The sequence below is a fragment of the Oryza glaberrima genome, chromosome 2, assembly GCF_000147395.1.
Source record: "Oryza glaberrima chromosome 2, OglaRS2, whole genome shotgun sequence".
Lineage (NCBI taxonomy): Eukaryota > Viridiplantae > Streptophyta > Magnoliopsida > Poales > Poaceae > Oryza > Oryza glaberrima.
The window spans coordinates 32,398,612-32,413,863 of record NC_068327.1 but is presented as its reverse complement, the minus strand read 5'-3'; the positions used below and the strand labels follow the sequence as shown (position 1 = coordinate 32,413,863).

The window sequence follows — 15,252 nt, the reverse complement described above, 5'->3', positions numbered from 1 at the left end:
GGATATCAGTTGCACTGTATAGCTCTGACGATTTCAGATGCTAGATGTGGTCGATTGACTATGATAATAATTGAAAATCCAACAGCTCGCAAACAAAATTTTCCAATTTATGAAAGCTACACGTAATTTCTTACTGAACATGCATTTTTAAATAACAAGTAGGTAACATAATAAGGCATATATTACTATTGTATTTCCACTCTCAACCTTTGATAATTAAATTAATTATGTAAAGACTTGCAAAATTATTCTGATCATGTCACAGGCTATAAATTTTGAAGCACGCCAACTGGCGTGCTGATGATTTTTCTAGTATTAGTACTTAAGAAAGAAGCGTGGGGATGGAAAGCATAGGATCAATATGCTAAGGTCATTTATTTGCTCACGTTACCTTCCAACTCACTGCTCATCTCCTCTAAGAGCAGGTTTAAGAGCAAGTTTAATAGGATAGCCAACTACTAACTACAAATCATCTAGAGCCGATGTAATAGCCAATTCATACAATGGTTGCTTACTATACTATTAATACCCGGTCCTACCTGTCATACACTCGTTACGTTTTAGAGTCCGTGCTGTAGCTGGCTACATATCTGTAGCCCGCTGCTATTCTCTCTCTTTCTTTATCTCTTTAAAATATGTTTATAGCTGGCTTATAGCCCACTATTGTACCTGCTCTAATAGTATCGCCAGCTACAGGCTATAAATGTGTACCATGTCATCTTATAGCTAGAGAGTACAATAGTAAGCTGTTGACACGTTAAACAAGTAATATCTTTATTAATTTTTTAATCACCTCAATCTCTTTCTTCTTTACCCTTCCCTCTCTCACTCCGCTCTGCAAGACTGACAAAAAGCAATGCACAGGCGCCTAGGAGCTCGTGTGCACTGGCGACTAATTTACCGTCCGCTCGCATCCTCTTTCCTCCCTTCTCTCGTCCATGTCATCATCCAATCTGACGTGTAGCTCATATCGCCGGCTCAATCTACCTTATTAAACCTGCTCTAGGAGCAAGGATAATAATATAGCCAACTTCCTACTATTAGCCCATCTTAAAGCCAACATATATAATAAATTAGTTATAAGGTTGGTACAATTTTTTTCTCCTCTCTCTATCTCTCACTTAATGTATTTGTCTTGGAGCTTGTGATAAGCTAGCTCTTGTATGAGAGCCAACATCCTTAATTTTTCACTACCTCTCTCCTCCATCTAAGTTTATAGTAGCCTTATAGGTCACTATTATACTTGCTCTAAGGGCACTCACAATGGTTATCTATAGGTTATCTACAAGAGATTTATGTCAACATATTTTCCTACTTGGAAGGTATTAAATGAAGAGAGAGAGTAAAACTATCTACTAACTTAGAGATAGTCTATAGAGAAAAACGAGGCAATACATGAAAGAGCTATAGATACCAATGTAGACATACTATTATTAAGGTGGTTTACTATTAATCGAGTCTATTGACTTTACCATTGCGGGTGCTAAGGTACCGCTGCCTTCGTCCGCTACGGTCGCAGCCGGCGGCGCCACAACTGTTATCCTCCCACTCCCACCAGCCGGTTTCGCCCTTTTCGTCGCCATCCGCTCCTTGTCGCCGTATTGGATGAGAAGCTCCACGGTGCCGCCGAGCTCAACCTTGGCAGATTGAGGGACGGTGTCAACCTCGGCGGCGGATTGAGGCGGCCCCTCTTCTCCACCCCTTATCGGTGAACACAGATGCAAGTGGTGTGGGTCGACGACTGCAGATCGAGCGATGAATAACATCTCATTTGGTCATGGATCCTGACGGGTGAGATCTACTCAGGTGAAGTTTCCTTGCCGATATGTTTCTTGGTCTTCCATGCTCACGTTTGATTCGTTCTATTCCTTGTCTTTGTTTCTATCAACTAATTTCAATTGTTCTTCGTTTGGATCGTCTCCATTACTCAAATTCGCAGCTATTTTGCATTCGTGCATGGTGGGTACCGACTCACCATCAGCCTCTCCACCACTTACATTTTCCTGGTTTTTCCTGCTTAGGTAAGAACGCCATAAGATTTCCTGTTTGTTCCTTTGGTCTGCTTCTGTCACATCCTTCGCTCACATGCCCTCGTCGATCTTTTCTCCAGCAGAGTTTGATCGTTGCGAAGTCTCTAGGCCGCATCCCGTGCAGCTGAGCGCAACTGGCGCTCTGGAGACTCAGATCTGGTGTACCTGCGGGTCAGCCATCGTTTAGAGAGCAATCTTCTTTATACTGGAAGAGGTAAGAAACATATTTGATTGACTGATTGGGTACGGTGTTCTAAATGCCATTCAAACAAGTGTTTCGTTCTGCTCCTGCTGTTACTGATCTCTGAAACGTGACTTGTTCCAGCTTTGGATTTTGGAGATTGGTCTAGATTGTAATCACAGTTGTTACTGTTATTAATGAAGTGTGCGTGTTTATATTTTTCTTTTGGATGCTGTCTGAACTGAGAGAGGCCGACCTTTGTTGCATGTTGTAAAATGTTGCCTTCCCCTGCATATTCAGCTTGGATAATAACCATCGTGTGGACCGCAAGCTACATGTTCTCATTCTTTTAGCCTAATCAGCTTATCAGCATAGACAGATCATTAATCCTATACTTTAAATTACCAGTCCGTACATTACGAAAACAATATATGAGCAATGAACATTGAAACAACTTGAAGGACAGAATCAACACATGCTTGTTGTTCATATACTTTCTTCCAAATACAATTAGAATTGTAAGATGCTCTACATATATTGCTGTTGTTGTTTTCTGAATAAGAGAGTTGCTTTCCTAAAAGAATATTCGCAACCAACTCTGAATGGGGTAGGAGATGATGAGATATCTCATGTTCCTACCACCAGAACAGAACAAATGATATTATACATGATTGTTTCATCATGAGGTTGATTTTTCCTTTTTCAGCTTGCCATCAGTATTTAGATTCGTGCTGCTTATGTTTATCAGAGTAAGCTTTTCCATGTTAGAGTAGTTTTTATTTTCTACTTTTATGGCTGACAGGGCCTTTGATTTGGTCCCGGTCTAGGTCTAGCTATTAGCTTGCTTGATCTGATCAAACAAATCAATTTCTTTGTTCCCTTGGAAGCCTGTATGCAAGTTTATGGAAATTGAATTGTGCCTCACTACCTCCCACCATATCGTGCGCTTTCAGCTTGAACCATGAAATCAACACTATATTCATGGTCCCAATGCCCCAATGCTAATTTTATTTTTGTGTGCCTGTTCTTTTGGTTACCCACACATTCCCTGGTGTGGTTCTCATCAATCAAGGTATAGATTTTAATATGAATCTAAAACACTGAATGGGACCTCAAAACTAACCAACTATATGGTATTATAAATTTAATACATTGAACAATCCCCTATTAGTGTAATACTTCTTTATCATAAGACTAATTCCATTTCCAATGCTGCAGAAATCATGGCATCTATGGAAGACATTGGAAGTGCATTAATCCCCCTAGTGGGTATTGGTGATTAATGACATGTGGTTAAGGGACTAATGAGTTTATTGAGCTACTTTCAGATGCATTAGTCCAAGGTGTGGAAGATGGATGCTTGGAGACCCCCCAAAAGTATAAAATCAAAGCGGACCGGAACTCGAGAAGTGTATATGATAGTTTATTTATTGCAATCGAGTTTTTAGGATAAACCGTACTATTAAGAGGGGTTCCAGGTGATGCTCTGAGATATGTCAAGTGCTCTTAGCGTGAACCAAGTGTCAAAGTTTCCCTAGGAGTTATTTTTGCAAATACTCCATCTGTCCAAAAATGCAGGTCCGGAACTTCCTGTCTTCCAAGTCCGGAAGTTCCGGTCTGATGAAAGAAATTTTCCTAAGTGTTATCCGGAAGTTCCTGTCTTCTAGGTCCGGAACTTCATGTCTAGTTTCCAGTTCAAAATTGAGTAACGGCTAGATGACGTCACCTAGCCGTTAAACATATACAGCTCGTTTCCAGCTCGTTTTTTGGCCATTCCACTTTCACTTTTCATCCCAAGAGCTGTTGCTAGCCTCTCCTAAGTGTTTCTTGCCATCTCCACTCAATCTAGAGCCTAATTCTTGTGAGAAAGAGAGATTGAGAGGGAGAGAGGAAGATTTGGAGATGTGTGAAGACTAGGATCTTGGGTGAGCACTTGGAATATCTCGTGGGCTGTCATCTCGGTGCTTATTACTCTTGGAGATGATCTCCTAGACGGTTAGGTGTCGCCCGCGAGAATCCGTTGCATATTGTGGATGTCCTGGGTAAGTTTGTGAAGGATCTCCTCTCCTCCGAAAGGGAACGAGGTAAGTTAATGAAGTTCTTGTGCTGAGATTCTAGAGGTTTTCCAAGTAGAGCAACCTACACTTGTGGCGGATTTCTAGAAGTAGGTTGAGTTGGATCTTGGTGGTCACTCAATTCTAGAAATTTGCCTAGGAGTGTTTGGGGTTGAAGGCTGTGGATTTCCTCTGGGGTTTTCGCACAAGTGAGGCAAGGGGTTAATCGTGACCCAGCTCTTTGGAGCTCCTCAACGGAGAGTAGGATCGCAAGATCCGAACTTCGGGAAAAAATCGCTCTTGTCTCTTTCTGTGATGTTTTTGTGGATGTTTCTGTGATCTATCCCCTGCTTAGAATACCTGTGCATCATCTTGTGAAGATTGGCTTAGTCTCCTGTTTCGAAATTTGATTTTTCATCCTTGTTATGTAACCCGGAAGTTCCTGTCCTAACAACACCGGAAGTTCCGGGCCTGGCAGGCCGGAAGTTCCGGAGTTCCTTACCAGGAAGTTCCGGGTCTGTTTGAATTTTACCGCTGCGATTTGTTTTTAAGTTTTCAGGGACAGTCTATTATCACCCCCCCCCCTCTCTAGGCTTCATCAGCACGTTCAGACATCGCTGATGAGGATCCCCAGGTAGATCAAATGGCCAATGGAGGAGCTCCATTAGCTCGAGCAATGTGGATCCAGAAGGGAGCTGTCAAAGTTCTATTTGAGTTTACGTCTGATGGATATTATCCTCACTGCTGCTGTTCCGTCGAGAGAGCAATGGAGATATACATGAACAACCTCAAGGAACTCAAGGTGGATGAGCCATGATTTTGCTATATCTCTTGTGATTTGCCCTTTGAATACAAGAAGGTACATAACTTACTCCTTATCATATTACAAACAGCATGTATTCATATCATCTTCCCCATATGATTAATGATTTCCTACTTCACCAGGTCAGTTCGATGCTTATACTTTCTATCCTTTTTATAATAAATCGACCGACATAACGTCAAAGCTATCAGTACAATAGTATCTGCAGTATGACCCTTCCACTTGTATATTTCAATCAATACTATACCCTTTCGTAACGTGTGCCCCGATACATAAATCTACCTATGTACCTAAACTTGCCAACAGTATAGCCTTCTTGCCTTACTTGTATAATTATGTGATGATTGTTCTCCTGTAAAAATATATATGTATCTATGTAGCAAGTTATTGGTGGTACTATGACGAGCCTTATGAATCTAGATCAGACACTCTTCCTTCTGAGATTGCTGCAATGGCATAACAAATATTTACTTTTGCCACCTCTGTGAGGTTGATGAAAAGGAACATTTCTTTAATAGTGTCGAGACGTTTTTAAAGGGAACTTGCTATTCTAGCAAAATGTGTTTCTGGTTCTGGTGCTACATCTTCAGGCACACTGCACACATGGTACACCTGATAATCTTATTGTCAATAAAAAAAGGTGTCACTTTTGTGATTTGATGTTTTATTTTTTTTCTCTGTGCTTTTTAAGTCAATGTACATACTTTCCATTGTGATTTTGTTCTGTTTTTCTTTCTTCACCATGAACAAGCTTTCTGCTTTCACCTTATGGTCAAAAGGATAAAAGTAGAAAAAAAAGGAAAACCATAAGATCCAACAACATTTTCATCTACTTATACCCATTCGTAAATTTATTAAGTTGCTTTTTTAAAGCATGAATTAACAATACTTTTTAAATGTAATTACTCAACTGGTAGCATCTTACTTGAAGGCATCAAGCTGTAATGCCAAAGTTATATATACCATACAGATGATGTTATCGATCCATTTATAGCCCACGAATATTATTATTCATCTGTTTATGAACAAACCTGTGTTTGAAATGGTGGCGTTGTTCCTCTTTAATTATATTAGTAGTACCGTAAATGGTTGTCAATATTTGAATGGTTCTCCTACAGGTAGAAGAATGATGTAAAAATTATCATGCATATTTGACTACACATGAATTTAGATTGCTACCGTGGCTGGCAAATTTTGCTGTCAAACTTGCCATGTAGACACCAAGGCCCACTACTTCAAGCGAGGACTCCTAACGGACAAGCTATATGATGTTCATATTTAGGAGTAACAACATTCAGCAACCTATATCCCCAGGAGGCGCGCCAATGCTAGCAGGAAACTGTAAGATTTATTTCTATGGAGACGAAACACGTACCTACTCTGCCACTGTTACTATGCTAATTAGTTTTTGCACCTGAAGTGCTTATCATGCATACTGCACTCCCTTGTCAATATAAGATACCATCTATGTATGTACCTGCTGCTAGAGACCACGAACTACCAATCTGCCTATATGTAGTTAACATGGCGATTACATGTTTTCTTATATTTTGTTCGGTATGTGTCTATTTGCCTTTCCTAATTTTCAGCTCCTTCTACCTAACTGTCTACTAGCGGCGCACATTATCAGCGACGGTTAATATTATGCTTCCACCGCTTTCTAATAATGGAATCAACTTTTACACCACACCAGCTATATGCAATTGGCGCGCAAAGGCGCGCCACAGGCTCTAGTAATATTAATAGGTAGAGCCGTAATCTTGAGGGTAGAGAGAGCCGCCGCCCGCTGCTATCTTTGTTATACTTGCATACTGCTATTGGTGCTTCGACCTTGTGTGAATAACTCACCTTCTCAATTCCATTTTGTCTCTACATGTTAATTAATGTGTTCAGCTAATGTCTTTCCGCATATGTTTTCAAGTAGATGGATGAGTCTGAGTCAGAGCCTATGAGAGAGCATTCTTCCTTCTTTAAATTGTCATTTGGTTCCTCGAAGGTTAGTGATTTTTTTGTACTGTAGGTGCTTGTAGGTTGCAGCCTCACAGGATTCGTTCTGTACTTCTGTGTGTGACAATGCCAGGCGACGGCGGCGACGGGCACATAGCGCTGGAGGCGATGCACGACAGCCGAAGCGTCCGAGACCGGCGGGGAGCCCAGGTGGCAGGTCCGTATCTTTTCTCTTCGCTTTGTATCTCTATCTCTACTATATCCCTATCCCTACTATTATATATAAAAACTAAATATGTTTTTGTCAAAGATTTTGGTATTAGAGTTTGTTCTTTAATTTTATCTTTACCTATATCTTTTCTTTACATATACTTAAAGAATACGGATTGTATCTTTTCACCTTATATTTGTCCGTCATCGTCTGTTCTCTCCCGCTGCCTCGCGCACGTGTGATGCCCCCAAATCGGAATCGATGTCTGCCTTGGATGGATTTTCCTTCCGTCCCCGGTGGCTACTCCCGCCGATCAAGTCAGTCTTGCACCACGATTACACCAAATTCGTCACGCGTTCGTTAATCTTCTCTCGAGCACGCGTCTGAAATTGAGCTGGATTATGCACATCTTCCATCATTGTTTGGTCTGCGTCCGATCCGGCTCTCACGTATCGTATTGTTCTTTTCCGTTTTATAATCGTACCACAAACCACACTTGACGTTTCCCTTTCCGATCATGTTACCCACTGATCTAATCGCTTTCTACAATGCTACTATTCGATTGCCAACTTGCCTACATCCGTTTTTTATGCGTCACCAGATAACGCTAACCTTTGGGCTCCGGCCGATCGAACAATGCCGCGTCGCCGAGCTGCGTGGCGGTGGCGCGAAGCCGCTGATGCAAATTACGAATTTACGATGATACAACTAGCTTTGGCAGTGGATCTGTGGATGTATGTCCTGATTGGAAGAAAATACATTTTTAATTTTGCTTATTATTTTGTTAATGTTCTTCATCAGCCTATATGGTCCAAACAGAAGGCCCAAATATTGGCCTAAAAATTGAAATAGAAGAAAATTAAAATATATGAACATTTGATATAATATGTGAATTTTAAGACAAATTTCAAATTAAAATAACTCAATCACTATAATTTCTGAATAAAATAATTAATCAAAAAATATTATAAAACCTATAACTGAGACAAATAGGCTTACTAGGATTACAAGTCTTCTTCGGCCTGATGTTTCTAACCAAAGGCCAAAATATTAATTAGCTTAAAAATTGAAATAGCCAACAGTTTAAATATATGAACATTTGAAAACCTATGTGAATTTCAAGACAAACTAGCCATTTGGTCGTGCATTGCACGACTTTAGATACCTGTAGAAAAGCTCTATATTTATGGGTCGTAATATATCATATGATGAACTATGTTTTTATTAGACATATAGAAATATCATGAAATTGTCCTTTCCCTCAATCAGGGTATCCAACTTTTCTTGTATTTTCATGTCTCGCATCTTTAGAAGCTTGCTCCAAGTTCGCATAAAAAGATGGCCCTGAAATTGACTTCAACAGGTGTTTTGAGAATTTTGCTTCAGGCTCCATCTTGTTCCATGCTTGCCACAGCGCTATTGTTAGATCTGTATCTCATAACCGGATAAGAGTACAATATGATCCATGCATCTCAAAATTAATGGGAAACCTTCTGGTTTCTATGAAATCACAACCTGGAACATGGCAGGTGCAAAGGGCTTGGCATTAATCACAACCGCAACATAGGAGCAAACCTTCTGGTTCCTTTCGCCGTTTCCATAGGCGAGCTGGCTGGGCAAAAGACTTAGCCCAGTATACATATAAGCCCTGTATACATAGACCATAATATGATAATGGGATTAACTCTTAATTTATTTTTCTTAAAAAAACATAGGACTTGGTAAATAGTTAGTTAGAACTAACCTATATTTGCAAGTAAGGTTCAAATACCATGTAGAAGATCTTTTGGTTTCCAAAGTTCAGTCATCTCATCCAGTGGCTAGTACATGCTTATTCCACAATATTTTCTCATAAAATACACAATAATTTAATTTATGACTTTGAAAGGGACTGGACAAACAATTACTTCCTCCGTTTCATATTATAAGACTTTCTAGCATTGCCCACATTCATATAGATGTTAATGAATCTAGACACTATATGAATGTGGGCAATATTAGAAAATCTTATAAACTGAAACAGAGGGAGTAGTTAAATTCTGAATCTACGTGAAATCAACCATTAGTTTATCATGAAACTTATAATGGCACCATTAGACCATTGGGCGAACAAAATATTAAATTTAAAGTAGGTGCTTTCTAAAGTTGACTAATAATAATAATTATTATTATCATGCTTGCACAGGACACAACCTAAATGTAGGTAGAATTTCACTTCCAGGTTGTTACATAGTATGATACTGTACTAAGCATTATAAGTTTGAAGTTGATAAGCAATCCACATGGTTGAACACATCTCAGAAAGTTAGAATCAGCGTCTCTGAAGTTCCGAGATTATTTGTACATTTTAGTACTAAGAAAAATATTACCTGGTTTGGATGGTGCCAGCTTCCTTGTTGATAAGATCTGCAAGTTCCAAAACTCTCAAATTTTAACAGAGAAGATACTTTTACGGTTTTACCTTTGGGGAGATAATTGCACCTGTTGCGTCTGTACCATCATTTGAGGGTGTTTCTATCATAGGATTCAAAGTATATATTTGGGGGGAAGTGAAGCCAAAACACTCAGTATGAAATGGTTAGTATCTAACCTGTGAAAAAGATGATCACAATACCATTTATTTGGGGACATATGTTCAGATGTCATCTGCTAAACCAGTGGAATCATAGCTTAAAAACAAAAGGTTGAGTAGATACATTCCAATTTGGTTAAATGGGTATATACAACATTCCAATTTGATTAAATGGGTATATGCACAAAAGTTTGGGTGGTTTCTAGAAATTTTGAAAATTATCTTTGGAGGCACAATTGAAATGCTTTCTTAATAGAATTTGTGCGAAGAAAATAAAAAGGACTTGATTTAATGACACAGTCAACAACAATAAATTTCTTGTTCTATCAAACAATATTATTCCTCAACAACTCGTATCCAGTTTTTACCATTCAAGAAGTACTAATGTTCATGATTCATACCTTAGATGCATGGTAGCAAGTTGAATAAAAAATGAAACCACAAATTTTGACAGGACGTTTATTTCATAATTGTCACTTCAGGCAAAGACCAATAACGCAAATCAATATTACAGTCATTGCTTTAAAACTCATAACATCAAGAAAAAGAAATACCTGATAATACAATATTTGATTGCTTTATTATTTGCTTCATAAATTATCAAAATTCATTCTTAATCAGTGAATACACCCTTCACAGCAAACCGGAAGCTAAATGTGTACTTAGAGTCAAATACATTTGATCTTTAATAGTCAAATTTCATTTAAGCTTAAGCAAACACATTGTAGAATTATCTTTTATAGGTTTCCACTCCCCTACTTGCTGCAGCTTTGCTCGTTAGACAAACATATGTAGATACACAAATATAGCAATACACCAGTCATTTATATAATGTTAGGAGCAACCTTTTTTTTTTTTCTAAATGCATGAATAGCTAGTACTACTCCTTACTTTTTTGGGGGAAATTATTAGTATTAGTTATATCCCGGTGAACCACTGCCATCGAATTGATTCAGTGAGTTGGACGTTGGGCATCCGGAGGAAAATACTATTTCAATCCACTTATAAATTCATTTGTTACCACACATATCTTTGATAACTATTGAAATAATTGTATGTAACTATTTATAATTAATGAACCTGAAGTTACATTTTGATAGGATGCATTCTTTTTACAGTGCTCTTAAATGAAATTTGCCCACCCAAAAACTGAAATTACATGAGAGGATTAATTAAGGACTCCATTATAGAACTTATTGATCACCTTTTTAGTCTAAATCAACTTCTTAGCACTAGGTGAAGCCGTGGTTCCTGTACATCGTACATGCTTTACCAAGACGAACACCGTAAGGAGCAAGGAGTTTAGATACTCACCACAGCTGTCGATGTTGGGACTTTTTGTATTTCCCTTGGCCATCGTCATTGGAGAAGTGGCGCTGCAGAGTAGGTCCTGGGAACCAGAGGCACTCATGTGGAGATGCAGAAGATAAGGCGGCAAGTGAAATTCCGCGTGCATCGCCGTCAGGTCGAGCCATACCTCCCGAATCCGAATCAGCCCCACCATCGCCAGATCCAGAACAGGTAGGAGGAGGTGATGCCGCAATAGTGTTGGGGATGGGAATGAGGAGGAATAGGATGGGGTGTGGCTAGGGCAGGGGGAGGTGGAAGCGGAGAAAGGGGAGGTATGGATTCCTTTGCTTCCCACTGCAGGCTCTTCTTCTTACCTCTCCGGTCCCCATTGATGTGGTGGAGATTGGGAGGAGACATAGCGGCTTTGGAGATGGGACTAGCACACAATCTAGCACCTCCGCCTCCTAGTCCCGGGAGTGAGGGCGGCGTAGCGACCAGGGAAGGGGAGGCGGCCTCCCGAGACAGTGTCGCAACAGATCCAGGTAGCAGGGGTGAAAATGAAAAATGGTAATACTAGGGAGGTGGAAGGATCTTATTGCGAAAGATTTTGCCAATCAATGAATCCAACAGCTCACATCATCTGTAGGGGCAATCGGACGGCCTATGTTTCTCCGATGACGTGGTGCAATCTGGTGGCGAAAAACTTTAGTTTTTTTACTACTTTAGATTTCAAATTAAAATAATTAAATCACTATAATTTGTTCGGTTTGTTCATAGATGATAAAACAATTAACACAAAAAAAATTAATTAAAAATTAGGTATTCAGGAAATATATCTTTCCGTTGCAACGCACGGGCATAATGACTAGTTTTTTTTAACATGAAAAGTACATTTCATTCATTAAGAAGATCATCTGTACTAAATCATTAGCCACGAGAAAATATGTTTTCTTCAACTAGGAGGTCATAGGTCTTCACACACATATATATATATTCTTTCGGGATTACTAAATAATGCATTTTGCAGGTTCGATTGTGGTCATCCCCGTACTGCTCGCTGCAGTGACCCTTGTTTGCTGCACCGGCTGGAAGGCCGCCGCCCGGTGGTGGGCGGCTGGGAGGAGGGCTCGCACGGTACACCCCGTCGACGCCGCCACCGCCGCTGCCGCCGTCGTGCCGACTGCCTAAAGAAGCACGTTACTGCATGTTACAGTATATATAGTGTGTTGTTGTCATAGTGTGCCTTATCCTATGTGTTATATAGTGTTGTATTGCAATAAAAAAATGTACTGCATGTTACTGCAATAAGTATGATTGTGTATGTATTTTTCTTGAACAAATTATGTATGTGTTGGTGCCCGTAAAATTGCATGTTACTGCAGAAGTAAACGGATATCTAGGCAATCCCAATCGCCGTGCCTTTTTTTTTTAGATCAAAGGCTTGACGCCCTGCTTTTATAGAAAGCAATAGATTGTTTTGCTGGGGAGACCAGCTTTACAAGTTCGCTCTGGGAACATGGCAACATGATAACAGGCACGCAGGCCAAAGGGAAAGCAAAAAAACTCGAAGAAGAGAACCCAAACATCCAGCGATCTCAAAGTTCGGGAGCTAAAGCAGAACTCTAGAGGACTAACAACTGAAAACTTAAAGGAGCTCAGCCTATTCCTGCCTGCGGGTGGAACCTTCTTGTTTCCTCAAGCAGTGACGAGGTCACAAAACTCCAAGCCTAGGGCGCCCTTTGCTCTTACTAGTATCTTCCAGTGCTGCAAAAGGGAAATCACACGATAGATTATCGTGAGCGGTGACCCAATCAATTTATCACGAAAAATCATGTCATTCCTAGTTAGCCAGAGTTGCCAGCTCACAGCTGCCAAAAACATCCAACTCAGAGTATTATGAGAATTGTCATTAGGTTTCAACATTGATGCAAAAAAAGTGATCAAAGGATGAAGGAACAAAGTTCCAGCTAAACGCATCTCTAGCAAAACACCATATAAAAGATCCCATGGGACAAGTAAAAATGACATGTTGAGCATTTTCAGTGACACCACAAAGCTCACAAGCCTCTGAACCTTCCCAGTTTTTTTGTCGCAATTGTTCAGTGGTTTGGATCCGATCTTTCATTGCTAGCCAGAGAGTGTTTTTGCTTAAGAGGAATCGGTAGTCTCCACAGTATATTCATTTTGGGGTCAAGTACACCTCTAAAAGTTAACAACTGATATAACAATTTCGAGGTATAGACTCCATTCTTTCCATGAACCCATTTGAGCACATCAGCCTCATCGGTGCAAGCAATCTCTTGTGTTAGTTCAGATAACTCTCTCCACTCAGTCAGCTCTGCATTACCAAAAAGTCTTCTGAAAGTAATGCATTCTAACCCCTCTTGAGCCACCTCTTTCACAATTATTCTTTGTTGGTTGCAAATTTCATAGAGCCCTAGGAACCTAATTCTCGGGGGGCAATTACCTATCCAAACGTCATCCTAGAACAAGATATGGTCCCCTTTTCCTAGAGCCCATTCTCCCCAAAGAACAAACCACTTTCTGATATTTAGTAATCCTCTCCAGAATTGGGAGATCCCTACCTCTGAACCATAGAAAAAGCCTCTATCTCTCATATACTTGTTTCTTAAAAGATCAAGACACAAACTCTTTTCTTTTGATTCAAGTTTAAAGATCCATTTGGCCAGGAGGGCTATATTGAAAGCTCTAGTTTCAGTGAAACCCAGGCCACCAAACTCTTTAGGGAAAGCTAAATTCCTCCATCTTATCATGTGATACTTTCTTTTAGAACTTAGGCCTGCCCAATAGAATTTGCCTCTAATTGAGTCCATTTTCTGGTGAATCCCTTCAGGCAGTAAATATAAGCCCATTGCATAAGTAGGGATAGAAGAGAGACAAGAGTTGATAAGAACAGCTCTACTACTATAGTACAAGGAACATGTTTTCCAAAAACCGAGTTTCTTGACCAACTTCTGTGGTAAGAAGTCTAGGTCTGCATTCAGCAGCTTGTTTGGGCTAATAGGAAGTCCAAGGTACATCATAGGAAACTCTCCTAGGGGACAGTTAAGCATATTTGCAACATTCTCTCTGATAATTTATTTTCATCCCAGAAAGCTCTTCAAAACAATAAAGGAGGAACTTTGTTATCACAATCTCTCTGTCAATGAAAGGAATAAAGATCACAGTGTCGTATGCATATTGCAGGTGTGTTAGGCCTTCAGGGATGAGATGGGGAATGAGTCCAGACAGAAGGTTAGCAGCTTTTGCATCCTTAAAGATCTTCGCAAGTGCATCACTTACTAAATTAAACAGCAGGGGAGAGAGGGGTCACCCTGTCTAAGCCCTCTGTAAGTCCTGAAGAATTCACTTCTTTCACATTGATATTAACACACACGTCATCGCTCTCCTCATCATCTTCAGCGCCATCGGCTTCATCTGCTAGCAAAAGTTAGGGATTTGTTCCATCTCGTCATTTTTAAGTTCTTTTATGTTTACTTTTGGACTTTTTGTCTATGTGCCCACGAGCAGAAGCCGGAGATATAATACATTTCTATCATTTTAAAAAAATCAGCTTCATCTGCTTCTCAGCAGCTGCTGTGCTGGAGGACCACCACACGGTGGTTAGCAGCAGTGAGGAAAGCCCGGAGGGTGCACCCTGTCGACGACACCGCCGCCGACGCCGCGCCGTTGCCGCCTGCCTGATAGAACTGCCGCCCTGCCTGCTAACGTGATTTCTTCATCGACGCGTGTGTATATTTTACAGTGTGCTGAACAGAAAAGGGGAAAAAAAAGGAGTAATATATATTCCCTCCGTTTTAGGTTATAATACGGTTTGACTTTAGTCGAAGTCAAACTAGTTCAAGTTTAACCAAATTTGTAAAATAATAATAATATTTTTTATCAAAGATAAATTTATTATGAAAATATATTCAATTATTGATTTGATGAAACTAATTTAGTATTATAAATATTACAATATTTGTCCATAAACTTAGTTAAATTTGAAATAGTTTGACTTTGACGAAAATCAAAACGTCTTATAAACCTGAAACGGAGGGAGTATATGCTTAGTACTGGGGTGTGTGTTTAAGTTCTGTAATAAGTGTGTACGGCCGTGTTTAGTTCGTGTGCCAAAATTTTT

General features: G+C 39.9%; 1 long non-coding RNA gene across 4 annotated transcripts; it reads left to right on the top strand.

Annotated features, from left to right (window-relative positions):
• The first annotated feature begins 1,508 nt into the window (after positions 1-1,508).
• Positions 1,509-12,150, top strand: LOC127763441 (uncharacterized). Of its 4 annotated transcripts, XR_008015718.1 has the most exons (7): positions 1,509-1,806; positions 1,940-2,021; positions 2,111-2,244; positions 3,430-5,124; positions 5,211-6,429; positions 7,109-7,252; positions 12,136-12,150. It is a non-coding gene; the product is annotated as an uncharacterized LOC127763441 (long non-coding RNA). The 4 variants fall into 4 exon arrangements; XR_008015717.1 differs by lacking the exon at positions 12,136-12,150 and having other exon boundaries at positions 7,109-7,308; XR_008015715.1 differs by lacking the exons at positions 7,109-7,252; positions 12,136-12,150 and having other exon boundaries at positions 5,211-7,063.
• The last annotated feature ends 3,102 nt before the right edge of the window (positions 12,151-15,252 follow it).